Here is a 15,856-nt window from a genome sequence, read left to right on the forward strand (position 1 = left end):
CAAAGCTGAGCTCCAGAAGGGTGGGCCGTGAGGGGAGAGTGAAGGAAAAAGCAAATTAATGTCATGAGATACCCATCAGTGGAGGCAGATTAAAGAGGAGGGGAACCCTATTAGACAGGCAGGAGATGAAACCGGTGGTATCTGGCTTGAATATCTTACAGGGGCGATATCTGGCCTGAAAGCTCAGCCCCCCTCACCAGTCTCCACGCTACCTACTCGCATCAGCTGCTTTTGAGGCCCACACCCGCCCTGGAGAAGGAGGATCATTCTGGGAGAGGGCACTTCGCCCTCCCTGCCCTACTCCAGGTTTCCTCCCGCACTGAAACACCTCCTCCCTCAAAACCCGCTACGAACCTTGCTGGGATGCTGAGGGACAGAGCCACCTCCTGCTGTGCTCAGGGACGTCACGCGACGGTCACTGGATGCTCTCCCACCTCCTCCCGTGAAGGACGCTCCCGGGTGCCACGCACTGGCAGTTAAGTACTTGCGAGGTGAACAGAGACCCGCGTTTGGGTTCCATATTCCTCCCAAAACCCATCGGCAGCTCTCGGAAACCCCGTCCTGAAATGCACCATCAGGTGTCCCAGCTCTCTCCCTCATCACCCCAAGAGACATTCAGTTCTTCTTTGACCCTTGATAAATTTCTGAGCCTTGGTGGCTTCCAGAGGCAACAAAGTCCACTGTCCAATAACACTTCGAAGAATATAACCAGGGGGATCAGGCCTTTAGGAGAAGTCAGATGTCAAATTTAGCCTACTTTTCTTCACCAGCATCGTGAAAGATTAGACTTTTAAAAACACTGCACGGCTTTGTGCTGCCTGGTGTTCAATGTTTCTGTGTTTGAGTTCTCATGACATCCCTGGGGATGCAGGTCCAGAGCAAGAATATCACACCTAACAAGAAATGTCTTCTTTCATCACGTGTTTTCCATCTTCATCAGTTTTCTTCCAATGTCTGTCACAGCGGTCCTCCTGGCATCAAAAAGCCATCATCTGGAAAGGGAGGGAGCCCACGGGACATGTTTGATGAGCTGGAGGGACTAAATCTCTTTACAATGGAAAAACCACATCAGGAACCCACGGCTGTCAGTGGGTACGGTTCATCCCACCGATGTGGAGCTGCCCACAGACCAGGCGCCGGCTCCAGTCTCGCTCCCAGAGGTCCCCTGGTGCTGTCAGAGTTGGAGGCACCTCCGCCCAGGACTGGTGCTGCAGAGGGGCAGGATCTGTCCTCCCACGGAAGTGCTTAGGATGACTTAGGATGGGATGAATCTCTCCCTGGAAGTGCCTCATAGCCTGGTACAGCCTCACTTCAGCAAGCGGAGAGAAGGCAAGCAAAAGAAGATAAGGAGGGAAGGAATACAGCGGATACACTCTGGGGTGGGCAGTGTGACAGGAGACTGGAATACTCCCTGGTCTAGCAAGGACATTCACTGGGGAGACATTAAGGTTCACATCACGTGCGTTTCTCCTGGTTGAACACAGCCATTTCCCCCAAGAGCATCTGGTCAGGCTTCCTCTGTACTCAGAGTGCTACAAGTCATCTCATCCTGACTTCGCCACCTAAAATCAGACAGTGAATCCCAGGTGGGAGGGTCTACTTTGTCCTTCAGCTCTAGAAAGATCCCAGGGCTCTAAAGTTGGGAGAGATGAATCCTTCTCCCATATTTAAATGAGGGTCCTCATAGCACAGGCACTGATTTCCCAAGAGCAGAGAGGGAATTGGGTATTATTTTTTCTCATCAGTTTGGGGAGCTTTTTTCTCAGATTTTTTTCTCTCCCTTGCTTTTGCCTGAGGGGATCCTAAGCCACACTCCGGGAACCAGCACCGGCAGAGAGGTGACACAAACCGAGGAGGACCAGCCCCTGCTCTGGCCCTGATGAGAATCTCACAGTCCCCTCTGCCACACCATCCCCACTCATATCTCAGCCTTGTTCAGAAAAAACAACCTGGAAGGAAAAAAAAAAAAAAGAATACAGCTTGTGACTACTGGGCACTAAAGATGATGGATTGAAGAGCAGTATTGCTCTCACAGTGTTTTACAGGCTTCCCCAACAGCAGCTTCTCTCCTTCACAGGCAGTTATTGCCTCTATTTTCTCTGTTTTATGGGATTAACAACCATATCACCTCTGCCCTTCCTAACCTACTGCTCTGCCTGACAACCACCTCTTTTTTTTTTTTTTTTTTTTTTTTTTTTTAAGTCACAGTCAGTTATCCTTGGCCAGGACTTGGCTTTAGGTGTGTCCTACTCTGGACCCACGGAGATGTTCACATGCCTGAAAACGTGTCCAGCGCTATTCACAGAAAACACTTGCACAAAATACTGCTTCTACCTAAAGCCCCAGCTCAGGGCTTCAGAAATGGGACAGAACAAACAAACTCCTTCCTCTCCCAGCTCACCCGTGCCTGCAATCAGAGCTGGCTCGAGCATCTCTGCTTCACAAAGTCCTGAAGGGATGTGGACACGCCACACACTCTTCACAGAAACAAGAAGTTTTGCAACCGTATGTGCTACAAGGAAGGAGGGATGATGGACAGGGATATAAGGATGTATAGCTACTTCCATGCTGGCCACCACTCAGCACATCTGAAGGCTTGTTGCCTTCCCTCCCACCTCAGCTCAGCGCAGTTCAGTTCTGCCAGGCCATAGCAGCTTCCCACTCTCAGCCCCAAGCAGCATTATTTTATAGAATCCCAGAGTGGTTTTGGTGGGAAGGGGCTTTAAAGATCATCCAGTCCCACCACCCCACCTTCCCCCAGCCCAGGTTGCCCAAAGCCCCGTCCCACCTGGCCTTGAACCCTTCCAGGGAGGGGGCAGCCACAGCTTCTCTGGGCAGCCTGTGCCAGGGCCTCACCCCCCTCACAGGGAACAATTTCTGCCTTAGATCTGATCTAAATCTCCCCTCTGTCAGTTTAAAGCCATTGTCCTATCACTACATGCCCCTGTTAAAAGTTCCTCTCTGGCTTTCCCGTAGGCTCCCTTTACGTGCCACGTTTTGTTGCTTTTCATTTCCCATTTGCCAATGGAGGAGCACGTTTGAACAAGGCATTTGGTTTGCAGACAACACATAAGGAGCTGGGAGTAGCAATCTAACCAAGAATGACCTTCACTCAAGGCTGCCCCTTGCTCAGAAAACCACGGTGCTCTGTGGCGACCCTCCGCGTGCTACACAACACCTGGGAGGGCTCCACACCCCATGTTCAGGTCCCGTTGCCTTCTGAGTGAGCGTAGTCATGGGCATTGCAGAAGAAAAGAGCAAATTCCTTCTTGTTCTACCTCCTGGGATATTTCCTCGTCTATGGAGGTCTTCAGCTCATGCCAACCTACGTGTGGTCAGCTGATGATTGTCCATTGCATTGACTAGGCAGACTAGATCTTTAAGGAAAGCCTTCAGTTGCCCACACAGAGGCACGAGGTGGTGGTTGAGGTGCTCGGGGTATCCGAGACGTCCATACGGAGCCGATGGTAAGAGCTCAGCACCTCCATGAACAGTAACTGGAGGCCAGGTGGTCTCCTCACGTCTCTAAAGCCAGCGCTGGCCTCTGAGATGTCTGCAACTGGATTTCACCTCTACATTTAGGTGTGGGAGTCTGGGAGCTGAATCCTGCCCACTGTCCAGCTGGAACCCATTTGCCAGGGACAAGCGAGACCCTCATTTCTATCACTGTGATAAAGCTGGAAGTACCCCAAAGGCATTGAGGGAGCCCCAGATTTCATGAGCGGTGAAGCAAAAAGCTTAGTTACTAATTTTATGAAAGAAAAATGGCTGTTGGAGGCGGCTCAAGGGAAGAACCGGGTGATGATGCTACTGTGTCTGCAGCAGCAAAACTAGTTTAAGAAGTCCTGTTCCCAGCTGACTTAGCCACAGGATTATTGAAAAGATCTGGGCTTGAACAAACAAGAAAGAAACCCCTGAAAGCAGTGTTTAAAACCACTCTGCTACCAGATTGTTTCAACAATCCATCTTGCATCCTTGCTACCGACAAGGCAGCAGCTCCCACCACCTCCTGTCCCTGGGGCTGGGGGTCCCTGAGCTGCCTCCTCCCCGTGCGGCTCCACCGTGCTGAGCACAATTCAAAACTCTCTCCAGATGCATTTTTTTCTGGCGTGGCGTGGCGTTCATCTGTGCAGGGGTCCCTGCGCAGCATCTGCTCCAGCACAAACCGCTCCCCACACACGCTGGTCCTCCCTCTTCTCAAGCCTCCACGGACGGGGAGGCTGCTTCGCTGCAGCCCCAACACGAATGCCTGTCCTCGCCACTGAGAAATGCTCCTCCTAACTTCAACCTCTCTCTGGATGTAATTTAAGACAATTGCCTCCTGTCCCATTCCAGGTGAACAAGGAGAACAGTTCATCCCTTCCCCGCTGCAGAAGCCTGTTACATATTTGTAGACTGTTATAAAGTTTTCCTAAACTAAACAACCGTAAGCCTTTTGATCTTCCTTCCTCGGCCATGATTTCCAGTCCTCTGGACTCTTTTGCAGCCTGTCTCCATCCACCCTGTGTCCTTCCAGCACTGCAGCCTACAAATTTGGGCTCAGAGGTCTCAGTAGCACCATGCCAGAGAGGGAGACTGGATGCTTGGACCATGCCCAGCAGAACTGAGCTCAGACCTTCCCGCTCCCATCATTTTTTGGTGAAGAAAATGCTTTCCCTGAGCATCAGTTCTGCCTGGCTCTACCTGGGATTACCCAGATGCAGATGCACTCAGCTATCCTTGGGTGTAATTTCCCCAGCAGGGTGGGGAGAGCAGCTGTAAAAATATATTTAGAAGGGAGCCAAGCAACTAGGTGTGTCTCAGAAAAGCCCAAGATGTACTTTAGTCATCGGTTTATCTATATGGGAATGGGCGTCCGGGTGACTCTGGGGTTAAGGATGTCCCATGTCACATTCACATGCTTTCTAGTAGCCCTCGAGGGAAAAAAAAATAATAAAAGATTGTCCACTAGATGACTAGAAAAACAAATACAAATATAATAAGCCAAAAAGCGAGGAAGAAGGCCGTGCCCTCTGCACCGGGGAACTTCCTCGTCGCAATTCCAGCATGCAAATCTCACCCGCCCATCCCACCTTCCTGACAGACGGGCAGATCAGAAGTGCCAGGGAAGCGTGAGGGTTTTACGAGGTGCTTGGTGTGGGCTGAGGAGGAGCAGGCAGCTTGGGCAGCCTTGGACGTCACACGGTCCCTGTTTTGGGAGGGAAGCGGCTGTTCCAGGAGGAATGGGGGGTCCATGGCAGGAGCCGCTGGTGTCTCGCCAGGTGAGGGCTTCTTGTCTCTGCTGCCAGGAATTAGGCCTTTCCTGGTGGCAAAACCAGCTGCTGTAGACGTGGCCTTAATCAGCAAAAATAAGCATCCTAGAAAAAAAAAAAAATTAAAACCGACGCTACTGTAAATTAATATGAATGTTTGCAATTATAATTAATTACTATCACTTAGGTATTCACGGCTGCATGTTTGGTAACCAGCCAAGCTGTAGAGACTTGAGCTGTAGGTTTGTAAAGTGAGAGCCTGTCTGACCATGTCTGCAGTTCCATCCACCCCGGGGCCCGGGACGTGTCTGGGAGCATCCTCCGGCCCCGCGGCCGAGCCTTTGGCCACTGAACCCGCCGCCTGCCAAAACAGGGTGGCCACATCCAACCTGCCTATTGGGAAGGGTCTGGGGCCACGCACACTCCCGAACCATGCCTGAGAATTACCCGGGCGAGTGCTAATAATTTAACAGTGAGGATAATTGGTGTCTGAACCCTGGAACTGTTTAATTTGCTGGTATAGACACAGCCTCAGGGCTTTCACTGCAGCCCTACCCCGGGAAAGCATCCCAGAGGCTTGAAAGCATTCGAGCAGGTGTGAAATGTTTTCTTGGGTTAGGACTAAGGGTTTGGTCTCAAGCTGAAGTCAGCGGTGGGGAAATCTTGCCCTGGTAACCCTAAAAGGCCAGTCCTGACATACACTGTGCTCAGTGTCCAACACCAGGCTGGGTTTTCGTTGAAGCCAGCACCCTCATGCACTCCTTCCAGCCCCTTGGGGCCAAACCCCAAAGAGATGTTATCTACCCCTGCATGCCACCACACGCGTGCACGAGCCCTGGGCTGGTCTGTCTGCAGACAAAGCTCACAAACCTCTCCTGAAGTCAGGGAATGCTGGAGCCAGGAAGGAAAGCTGTGACTTCACCACTCCTGGGGTCTGGATGCGCAGGATCATCCCCAGGGTGGCTTCTTCATGGGGATTTTCTGCCTGTGTAAGTTGCCACAGTGAAGGTTTTGATGCCGAGATGTCTAGGACATGCCCTTGAAGGCTCTGTGCAGCCCTTGGGGATGAGCTGGCTTGGCGTCCCTTCCGCCAAGTTGACAGTGGAGCTGTCTTCTCCCAAGCAATGCTGAAGAAGGGTGATTTTTGGCCAAAGCAGAAACTAGTGCACAGTGTGTGGCTGTGCTGAGGAGCTGTTTGATTTCTCCTGGGTCCTCTGCTGAGACGAAGCAGCTCAGGAGAGTGAGAAATCAAACCTGGGTGCAGCTCTGCAGCACTGGAGCCATCGCTTCCCGGGGAGCTGGTGGTTCCTGTGGAGAACAAAGGGCATCGGACCGATGCTGCTCACATCACTTCTGCACACCGAGGGCTTGCTCCACGCTGCATCGCAGCTCTGGGGGACTTTTGAGCAGGTCCTTAGTACCAAAATACAAGTAGCAGGTCTGTGTCCCCCCGGCTGTCTGTGCTCACCCTTTAGCCCTCATGCTTCCAACAGCACACGCAACCTGAAGCCCAGCTGTGCTGTTGTATCGTCCTACCTTAAGTGCTGCTGTGATCCCTTCCCTCCACCACCTGCTTTGGGGATGAACAAAATATTCTCAGCCACTTTAGCCGTGAAGTACCCAAAGGGATCTGAACCTCTACGCCAGGCACAAAAATGCTTCAATCCTCTCACGAGCCCCATGCTGGGCATGTTTTGCCCATCAAGCAACAAGACTGCCAACCACTCCCATCGAGGAACTTAATTCTCCAGCCAAGTTTTGCATCTCCTAAGCAATTGCCTTTCTATAGCGAGGAAGGAAGACTCTGTGGAGCAGGATATCTCTCAGCGGAACATGGCAGACTATGATGAGATGGGGTTGAGTATCCCAGACGCAGTGATTGTGTAGCTCTGGGCCTCAGGCTGTTGCACCTCGCTCAGCTCCACTTCTCGTCAGTGGTCTGATGCAAACCCACATTTTTCTGACCGCAGTGACCGCAGGCTACCTTACAGCCTGCCCTCAGCCCTCCAGGTAGATGGATGTAAGTGGACACATCCCAGTCTGTCCCTAGAAGAGGTGCACACGAGAGCTGGAGGGGTTTCATGGCACAAGATGCAATGCCAAGGCCAGAAGTGGGTGTTTAACAGATAAACAAGGGATTTCCACCTCCAACAGCCACAGTTGCAGGAGAAGCCAGTCCAGGTGCACCCTGCCAGAAGCTACTTCAGGCTCTTCACATAGCTTTCTGCTTTCTCCTGAGCTAAGGGCAGCTGAAGTCAGGAAAGGACCCAGCTGAGACAAAGTTACGCTCATGTCTCAACCCCTGGGGAATGTCAGCCAGGGTCTGCCTCTTTACAGCCCATTGCTATGTGTCTAATACCCACCAAAAGCAAATCTGGACAACAAATATTAGGTTGTCAGCCATCTCTTCCTTATAAAGCAGATCTCAGTGCCTCAGAAAGCCCCAAAGCTGTGTGGTGGTGAGCAGGAGAAGCTGCAGCTTTGGGGGGGATGTGGGGGTGCCGAGGGAGCAGCACCCACCGCTGGAGCCACTGCCAGCTGGCCTTGCAGAGGGGCCATCCCCTAGCGTGGGCAATAGTGAGGATATTCACCTGGAGGACACTTTTCCTCTCTTCTGTGGGTCTCTTCTAATCTGAATCATGATGCTGTGGTGAAGTGGAAAAGCATAAGGCAGGAAGGTAGGGAAGACCTGTCCAAACACGACAGTTCAGAGGCTGTTGCCCGTCCTTTCTTGGGCAGATGGGAACAGAAACATACCTAGAGATCCAGTCACCCACCAGGCTCTGCCTGGGAAAACCCATGGCTTTGGCTCGTTAAGAGGCTGGTAGGGCAGAGTGAAAGCTCGGTGCCAAAGATTTGGGGAGGAGGAGAGCCAACTTCTGCCTTCAGCCAGGGCTTTTGCACCTCATGGTGGAGAAACATTATCAGAGCTGCAAATGATGGTGGTGCAATTGGGGTTGTAGAGCATCCCCTACACTCTGCACACTCCTGGGGACCATCACAGCTTGAGCTTAAAAAGGGGACAGTAGTGAAAAAGACTGAAGTTCAAGTTCTTTCCAGGTCTCCACATGACCTGTTCCCTCCAGTCAGAGGTCGCCTGGCCCCACTGGGATGGTTTTGTTACCAGGATTGTGGATGGAGGAGAAACATGATCGCTGTTCTCAGATGGGAGCCCCTGCATGGTGGAGCAACACGTGCTTGGGGCCACCAAGGGAGGAGAAATCAGGTCCCACCACTTTCCCGAGGACCGTAAGTGAGGACCTGGGCAGCGAGCGTGTGCCTCTGTGCCCCCTCAAAGAGTGAGCCGACATCTGCAGCCGGCCGGCTAATGAATACAAACGACTGCCCCGTGCCCCGCCAGGGGGTCTTTAACACTTCACACGTCCCGGCGACGTTGAGTGATCATCTCCCAAAGCCTGCTCAGGCAGTCCCTCCATCCCACGGCAAGCGGCGCGGAGATGAATGACTGCTGAGAAGGCACAGCATCGCAATAATTTTTCATCCCCGGTGTTGCTTAACCTTTCGTGAGCAAATCAGATTTGCCTGACACCGGCCTGGGCTCCGTACCTGCATTAAGTATTGCTGGGTCAGGGAGGGGCAGCTGTGATTTATGCCTTCTCCTTGCTAATCGGATTCTGGGGCAGGCAGATATTGATGGGCGCCTGCCTTTGATCCATGGCTCTCGTGAGCCTTCATTCAATTACTGCCCCACAGAATGCAATTAGCAGGGCCGTGAAGCCACGTGGGCCTCATAATCACGGCACAGAGCGAAGATGAAGGGGCTGTCACCAGGAGGAATGCCGCCCGGTCCCACCTGGGGATCGGATGCACTGTGGTGCATTTGGACAGAACGCTAAGGAAGCATCGAGGAGAAAAGTCCTGTTTACCCCAAACAGCCCCATCTCGTTGCTTTCCCACCACACTGCATCACCACACGATGCTCCCACCCTCGTTGCCTTCAGTGCTGTCTGGCTTGACCATCCTTGCCCTCTCTTGGCATTGTGACTGCTCTGCCACGTTACTCCCTTCATGACCCACTTTCACAGCCCAAATCTGGTTGCTCTGCCTCCCGTGTCTCCCTGCCCACATTTCTTCCCCCGTACGTAATGCTCTGTGCTCATTCCTCTTGGATTTCATCCAGTCTTCTTGCCAGGGGAGGTGCAATCCCCTCCCTACCTGCTCCAGCTCCCTCACCCATCCTTATCGCAGGTTGTGCTATCTCTGGGCTATCTGTTCCTCTCCCTTCTCACATTTACCTGCTCCAACCACCTCCTTCACCTGTGCTCTCCGGGCGTGTGATGACAGCTGTCTCTATCAGCTTTCTTCCTCCACTTTTGCTTTAAACTCTTCAGTCCTGCAAACTTTGGTGGTCGTTCTGGTGTAGTGTCCATCAGCCCCCTCGTTCCTTGCTCTTAGGGGTGGGAAGAAGTTCCTTGATGGTGTCCACATTCTCTCATCCATCTCACACAATCTTCCCTCCCCTGCTAGGCTTGGTTTTGACCCATGGCAGGAAGAAATCTGGCAAACCCTCCACACTGCAACAACATCCCCACCAACAGGGATCAGGGTGATGTCAACCGGGAAGAATTGAGCAACCATGATGAGCAGAGTGAAGGCAGGAGGGTGAGAGCCACCAGAGCAAAGTGCGGGGTCGGGCACCACGCGAAGAACCCTTCCCCTCAATGGCCAGTGAGACGGAAGATGTGGATGCGATGGTCACTGCCTACAACAAATCAATTCTGGTTTAGCACTGGAAGAGGGAGTTTAGGAGACATTCCCAGTTGAGACAGTGAAGCATTAATACCCACATACGTGTCAGTCCTGGCAGCTCCTTGCAGCACACATCTTTTTGGTCCATCATGTAGAAAGAGAGGCTCAGATGGAAACACGTGGGCGAGGGGAACACGTGTGTAAAATGGCCACCAGAAAATGGAGAGGAACGGGGAACCTAAAGCCCCTGGGCTTTGCTGGGCAGGGAAAACCCCAGCTGAAAAGACAGTGTGATTTCTCTATATATACATATCAAGAGAGACAACACCAAGGAGGGGAAAGAGCTAATGAAGTTGAAGAACAAGAGCTGACACAAAAGCAAGTGCGTGCAAACTGGTCTCAGATAAACGCTGGTGGCACCTGGGACTGGTATCTGGGAAGTAAGATGCTGGAAAAGCTTCCAAAGAGGTGTCCAGGGAGTTCAGGGGGGGCGGATTTAAACACAACTGATATCAATTTAACACCACAGGACCTGACGAGATCAGCCCAACACCTCCCAGGTGCTCTGGGCAGTTTTCCCCTGCCTGTGTGCAGGGACCTGCATCTGACCTCGTCAACCTTTGGGAGCTGATGAAGAGAAGAGGATGTCTGGGTCATCATTATCTGGTGCTCAGCCCATTTGGGGGTTGGTTGGGAAGGTTTTGGCTCCCCCCCAATCTCCTGCCTGCAGCCACCACCCTGACTCAGAGTTCAGCAATCACCCAACAAGGTTTTCCTCTCTTGTTGCAGTCACTGTAGCTGTTTCACAAAGAGTTGAATCCCAAACCCACAAGCAACCACAAGCAGGAAAGTTTTTTCCTCCTCATTTTCTTCAAGGCAGGCGAGACAAATACTTTTCAACAGATATTCCTGAGCATTTATTTCCTCCTGTCTCTGTCCCTTCTTGCCTTCACCTTGATTTACCTCTTAACTCCTTCCTTGATGAGATTGGCTGAGGTTGCAGGAAAGTGAGGTTGTCAGATGAGCCCGTCTCCAGCCCGTGGGATTTTCCTCCTTAAGGGAGCCAGATTCAGCAGCCCCAGGAACGGAGCTGCAATGGGATGGACTGGAAGACGCCTGCACTGAGCTGTGGGTTTGTTATTGTGACACGTCCCATGTACAGGACAGTCATCAGCCTGCATGCTCGTCACTTCCAGCACAATGCTCTGCCTGGTGCCACCCTAGAAAGCAGCCACAGAGTGGGAACTGCGCGGCTGAGTTACCAGCTCCATTGGGTCAGACCTCGCGGTGACAGCAACAACCAGGATGAACATGAGCCCACAGTTACTGTCCTTGCCAGCACCCCAGACCACGCTCCGGGAGTTGTGTTCATATTGGACAGTAAGAAAAGTCTTCACTGGGAGGGTGGTGCAACCCTGGGACAGGCCATCAGAGAGGTGGAGATGTCCATCCGTGGAGGTTTTTCAAGACATAAAGCCACAGCCTTCCTGGGCTAGCATTAGCAACGGTTCTACTTTGAGCAAGAGATTGGCCTGGAGACCTCCAGAGGTCCTGTCCCACTGGAGGGGGCAGGAGCATCTCTAGGGTTAAGCACATTAAGGCTGTGCTGGATCTTCTTCCTTGTGGTGTCGTGCAGAACCCCACAAAGCTCTGTTGATGGCGATAACCCAGCTAGACTTGCTGCTTGGCCTTTCTCCTGTCTGCACGGGAAGCACAAGGCAGCGAGCCACCGCGGTGCGAGGATGTTAAATCCCAGCACCAAAACCCAGTGCCCTGCAGAAGACATCAAAATAAGAAACTCTTATTTTAAAAATGAGAAAATCAAGGCATGGACAACCAAAAGGAGCAACTCAAGGGCTCGGGGCATGCTCCCTACATCTACCCAGCGACACGGCATCAGGCCAGGGTGTGAGCGGAGGTGTGGGGCCACGTCTCGCCCCCTTGGCTGCGCCGTCCCAACTTGCTCTTCTTCAGAGACGCCTGGGCATGTTCCTGGGGAAGGTTTGCTCCAGGGATGCCTCCTCGTATGGATGGGGCTGTACCAGCACCATCCGCCAGCGCTAGGCTTACAACGTGTCCCCAGGGCTGGGACAAGCAGCTCGCTGCTCTGGCAGCTGCCTGCAGGGGCTGGTGGGGAGGTCACAAGTCCTGAGGACAGCCAGGGTGCCACCAGGGACAGGCAAGTGGCTCTGGGGTGCCACTCAGCTGTGGTGAGGTTTGGCCCTGCTCTGTGCCCTGATTTAGGGGCAGGCACGGCCCCTCCACACCTCAGCACTCAGTCTTTTGTGTAACATCGCTGCGCGCTGCAGCATCCCGCATCGGCGCCCCAAAATGTACCCGTGGCTCCAGCTGACGATCTGCTGGCTGGGATGGTCCGAGGAGATTTCTGCCCACCATCTCCCACCAGAGCCCTGTGGTGGGACCAAGTCTCAGCCCCATGGGTGCAGCCGAACGTCTCCAGCTCTCCTGCCTGGGGCTGAACATCCCCTGAACACGATCCTCAGCCTGGAGCATGCTGGTGCTCTCAGCACCACTCAGCACTCAAAATGCACCAGGCCAAGGGGCCCAGGGCTCACGTCAAAGCCCTCAACCCAGGCCCGTTGCACAGAGCTGCCCCGTGGGAGCAGGCATCAGGCTGATCCGTGGTGCTGCACCAGCTTCTGGGTCCCAGGGTGGGCTGCCCGAGCTCGGGGGGCTTTGTGCATTTTTGGGGTCCTACCTGGACCTGCTGTCAGAGGAGATGCCGCTTTTCCTTTTGTTCATGATTGCCATTGCCAGGTAGTGCCCAAGAATATGCTGAGGTGGACAGATGAAATCTGGGAGGTTCCCATCCTCCTTTTAACCTCTTCTGCCCCATGCACATGTGCAAATGCCCCTTGCAGAGGTTTAGTTAGAAATGAGCACCAGGGAGCATTTTTCCTCCCCACTGCAAATTAATAGGCAGGACTCCCTGCCCCAGGATGTGATGGAAACCAAAAGGGATAAACGGCTTAAAAAAAGGTTTTAGAGGAATTCAGAGAACACGATCCATCAGGATCCTTTCACACAGCTGCTGCTTTCCAGGAGAGAGTCCCCCAGCCCATGACCATTCCCTAAATCCTTCACTCCTACACACTGAACCACATCGTCTGCCTGAGCCCTTCCACCAAACCTCCCCATGGCCCCTACCAGGGGGGCAGGCCCCCCAAGTCCCCCCCAGCCTGGCACGCTCAGCATCGCCCGGGCCCATGGAGATGCCCCAGTGCTGCGCCTCTTGTTTAGGATGACATGCTGAGATAGCCCAGTCAGCCCGTTTTTAATTAGCGTGTATCATGTTGATTTTATATCATTTTAATTTCTTAATCAACGTGCCGTGTGGTACCAAGTCAAACATCTTACAGAAACCAGAGTCTACTGCACGTTGAGTGCCAGGCCTGGGAGGTGTTTGGGGAACGTAATATCCTAACGCAGTTAGGGCCAGAAAAAAAACACCAAAACCAACATGCTAATATAATCATCAAACTACAAAGGATGATAAATACCATGAAAGAAAATACGCAATGTGAGCGGGCAAAAAGATTTCCCACAGAAAGCTAACGCACCCCTCCACTCTGCCCTCCAAAACCTTAATTCCTGCTCAGAATTACCTTCCCCAGATGCAAACCTAGATGAAATCGATGAGAGCAAGGCGGCTACTTCTTCAGCTCCAGGCTTGGGTTTAATCACGCTCGTTTATGGTAGAAACCAATTAAAATAGCCACCGAATTAGGCAAAACTTGGCTGGAGCTCGCAGCACGGCGATGCAACACGGGGTGCGGGAGCCAGCGCTCGTTAAGGGGTTGTTTCCCCCACAGGACCATCTATAAAACTGAGCGTTTCAGCAGCAAATTTTTTTTGCCGGTTGTATAAAAGAGATGGCGAATTTTGTCTTTTATGGGATTTAGGGTTTTTCTCCGGCGAGGCGAAGGCAAAGGCGGCGCCTTCGCAGCGATGCACACAGCCACGGCGAGCACAGGCACTTATTTAAACAGTTATATGCTGTATTGTTTAATAGAAGTTACAATAGGATAAATGTACAGTCCAAATCAACATGCTAATTTCTAACGCAATTTAACCTGTAAACCATGCAGTCCATTTTTTAATCAGTCCATCTCTTTTTTTTTTCTCTTTTAATCAGTAGCTCTGCTAGTGAGTTTTAAGGAAAAAAAAAAAAAAAAAAAAGAAAAAAGGTTCCCTTTAAAGTTAAACCTAATTTGCTAATTTTTCCCCTTATTGTGCAACGACTTGTGCAAAAAAAGCTGTTTTCACCACATTAGTTTACAAAATCACGTCCTTCCCTCCCCCCGAAAAACAAATGAGAAAAGGCAACACAAGCAGCCAGTGGATAGGGAGGGATGGGGATGAGGGTGTGGGTGTGTTTTCATGTCAAAATAAATCCAGAGGGATGAGGCAAGGCAGAAAGCAACTTGGGCCAGGCTGGATTCCAGAATCCGGCCTGACCCTGTTGCCAGTGGAGGTTTTGGGGTGCTGCCCCCCCGAGCCGGAGCCCGAGGAGCTGCAGGTGGGATGGATGCTGGCTCTGGCCAAAGCTGCCCCCAGCCCGGCCCTGGGGACAAGGGAGGGGCTTGAGACCAGAGCAGCAGCTTCAGGGATGAAGCAAATCAACCGGTCCCCCGGTCACAGCCTGAGCCCCCCCCCTCCATCTGCTGTTTTTGGGGTGAATCCCGCCCAGAGCACGGTGTATTTGGGTCGCTTCCCTCAAACGCACGATGTTCCCAGTTGACAGCAGAGAAGGGCCCATCTTGAAGTCATTTGCCATGAGATTTAGTTGGGATTTATTCAGGAGTTGTGCTCCCTCCCTCGTGATAAACACAAGAGTCGTGCTGCTGGGGCAGGAGGGGGGCACATGGGGTCTCTGGGCACCAAAAGAAATGGGGCACAGAGACCCCAACAGCCCCATGGCATCCAGGGGTGGAACACGCATCCAGCCAGGGCGTGGGAGGGTGGTTCGACGCTCCAAACCACTTGATGCTTTAAAAAAAGCCCCAAACCCACCCCAGAATTAAAGAGAAAAAACCAAACTGAGGTGCGGCGGAGAGGTAGGGAACAACCAAGAGCCAAGATTTCTCTGCCCGGGGTTTGAAGGCTGGTTTGCAGGGATGCTGGAGGCACAGGGACCACAAACCTCCCTCATCTCCCACTTCCCAGCATTGCTACCTCGGGGGAGGGGGGAAAAGATTTTCCCCCTAAAACCAGCATCAGCCCAGGAGGTGCCGACAGCAGCCGGTGCCACCGCAGTGCCACCTGGCTCCATCTCTGTTTCCCACGCTGTCCCCCAGAACCTTGCAAAGAGTTTGGGGCCAGCCTGCAAGCGCCCACGCCTTCTGCGCAAACATCCATTTTCGTAGCAGCACAAAAGCAGCCAATTTTTAAGAAAACAAAAAAAACCCAAACCCCAAAACAGCCCCTCGAACAAACCATCAGCCAGCTTCTCAGCTTCTCCTCCCCCCCATCCCCTGTCCCCCCCCTCCACCCCTGCATCAGAGCCTGGAGTTGTGGTTGGATGTAGAACAAAGTGCAAAATTGCTAAGAGCATCTGACTTGAACTTCAGCCCTAGGAATAATAATAATAATAATAAAATTTAAAAAAAAAAAAGAAAATGCCAAAAACCCATCTCCTCTCCTCTCTCACACACATGCACACACGCTGATGCTGAACAGAGGCCATCCCCCTCATGTACAGGTGTGGTTTGGGCTGCAAGTTAGCACTTTAGAGACCTTATTTTAAATTATTCTGCACAACCCCGGAAGATTATCAAGATAAGATGTGCAGATGCTTCTCAGGAAGCCAAACGTCTGGTTTGGGGTTTTTATTTTTGTGTGTGTGTGTCCCCTCTTTTTTTTTTTTTTTTTTT

Source organism: Athene cunicularia (assembly GCF_003259725.1).
Source record: "Athene cunicularia isolate RWA chromosome 4 unlocalized genomic scaffold, athCun1 chr4_part1, whole genome shotgun sequence".
NCBI classification, from domain to species: Eukaryota; Metazoa; Chordata; class Aves; order Strigiformes; family Strigidae; genus Athene; species Athene cunicularia.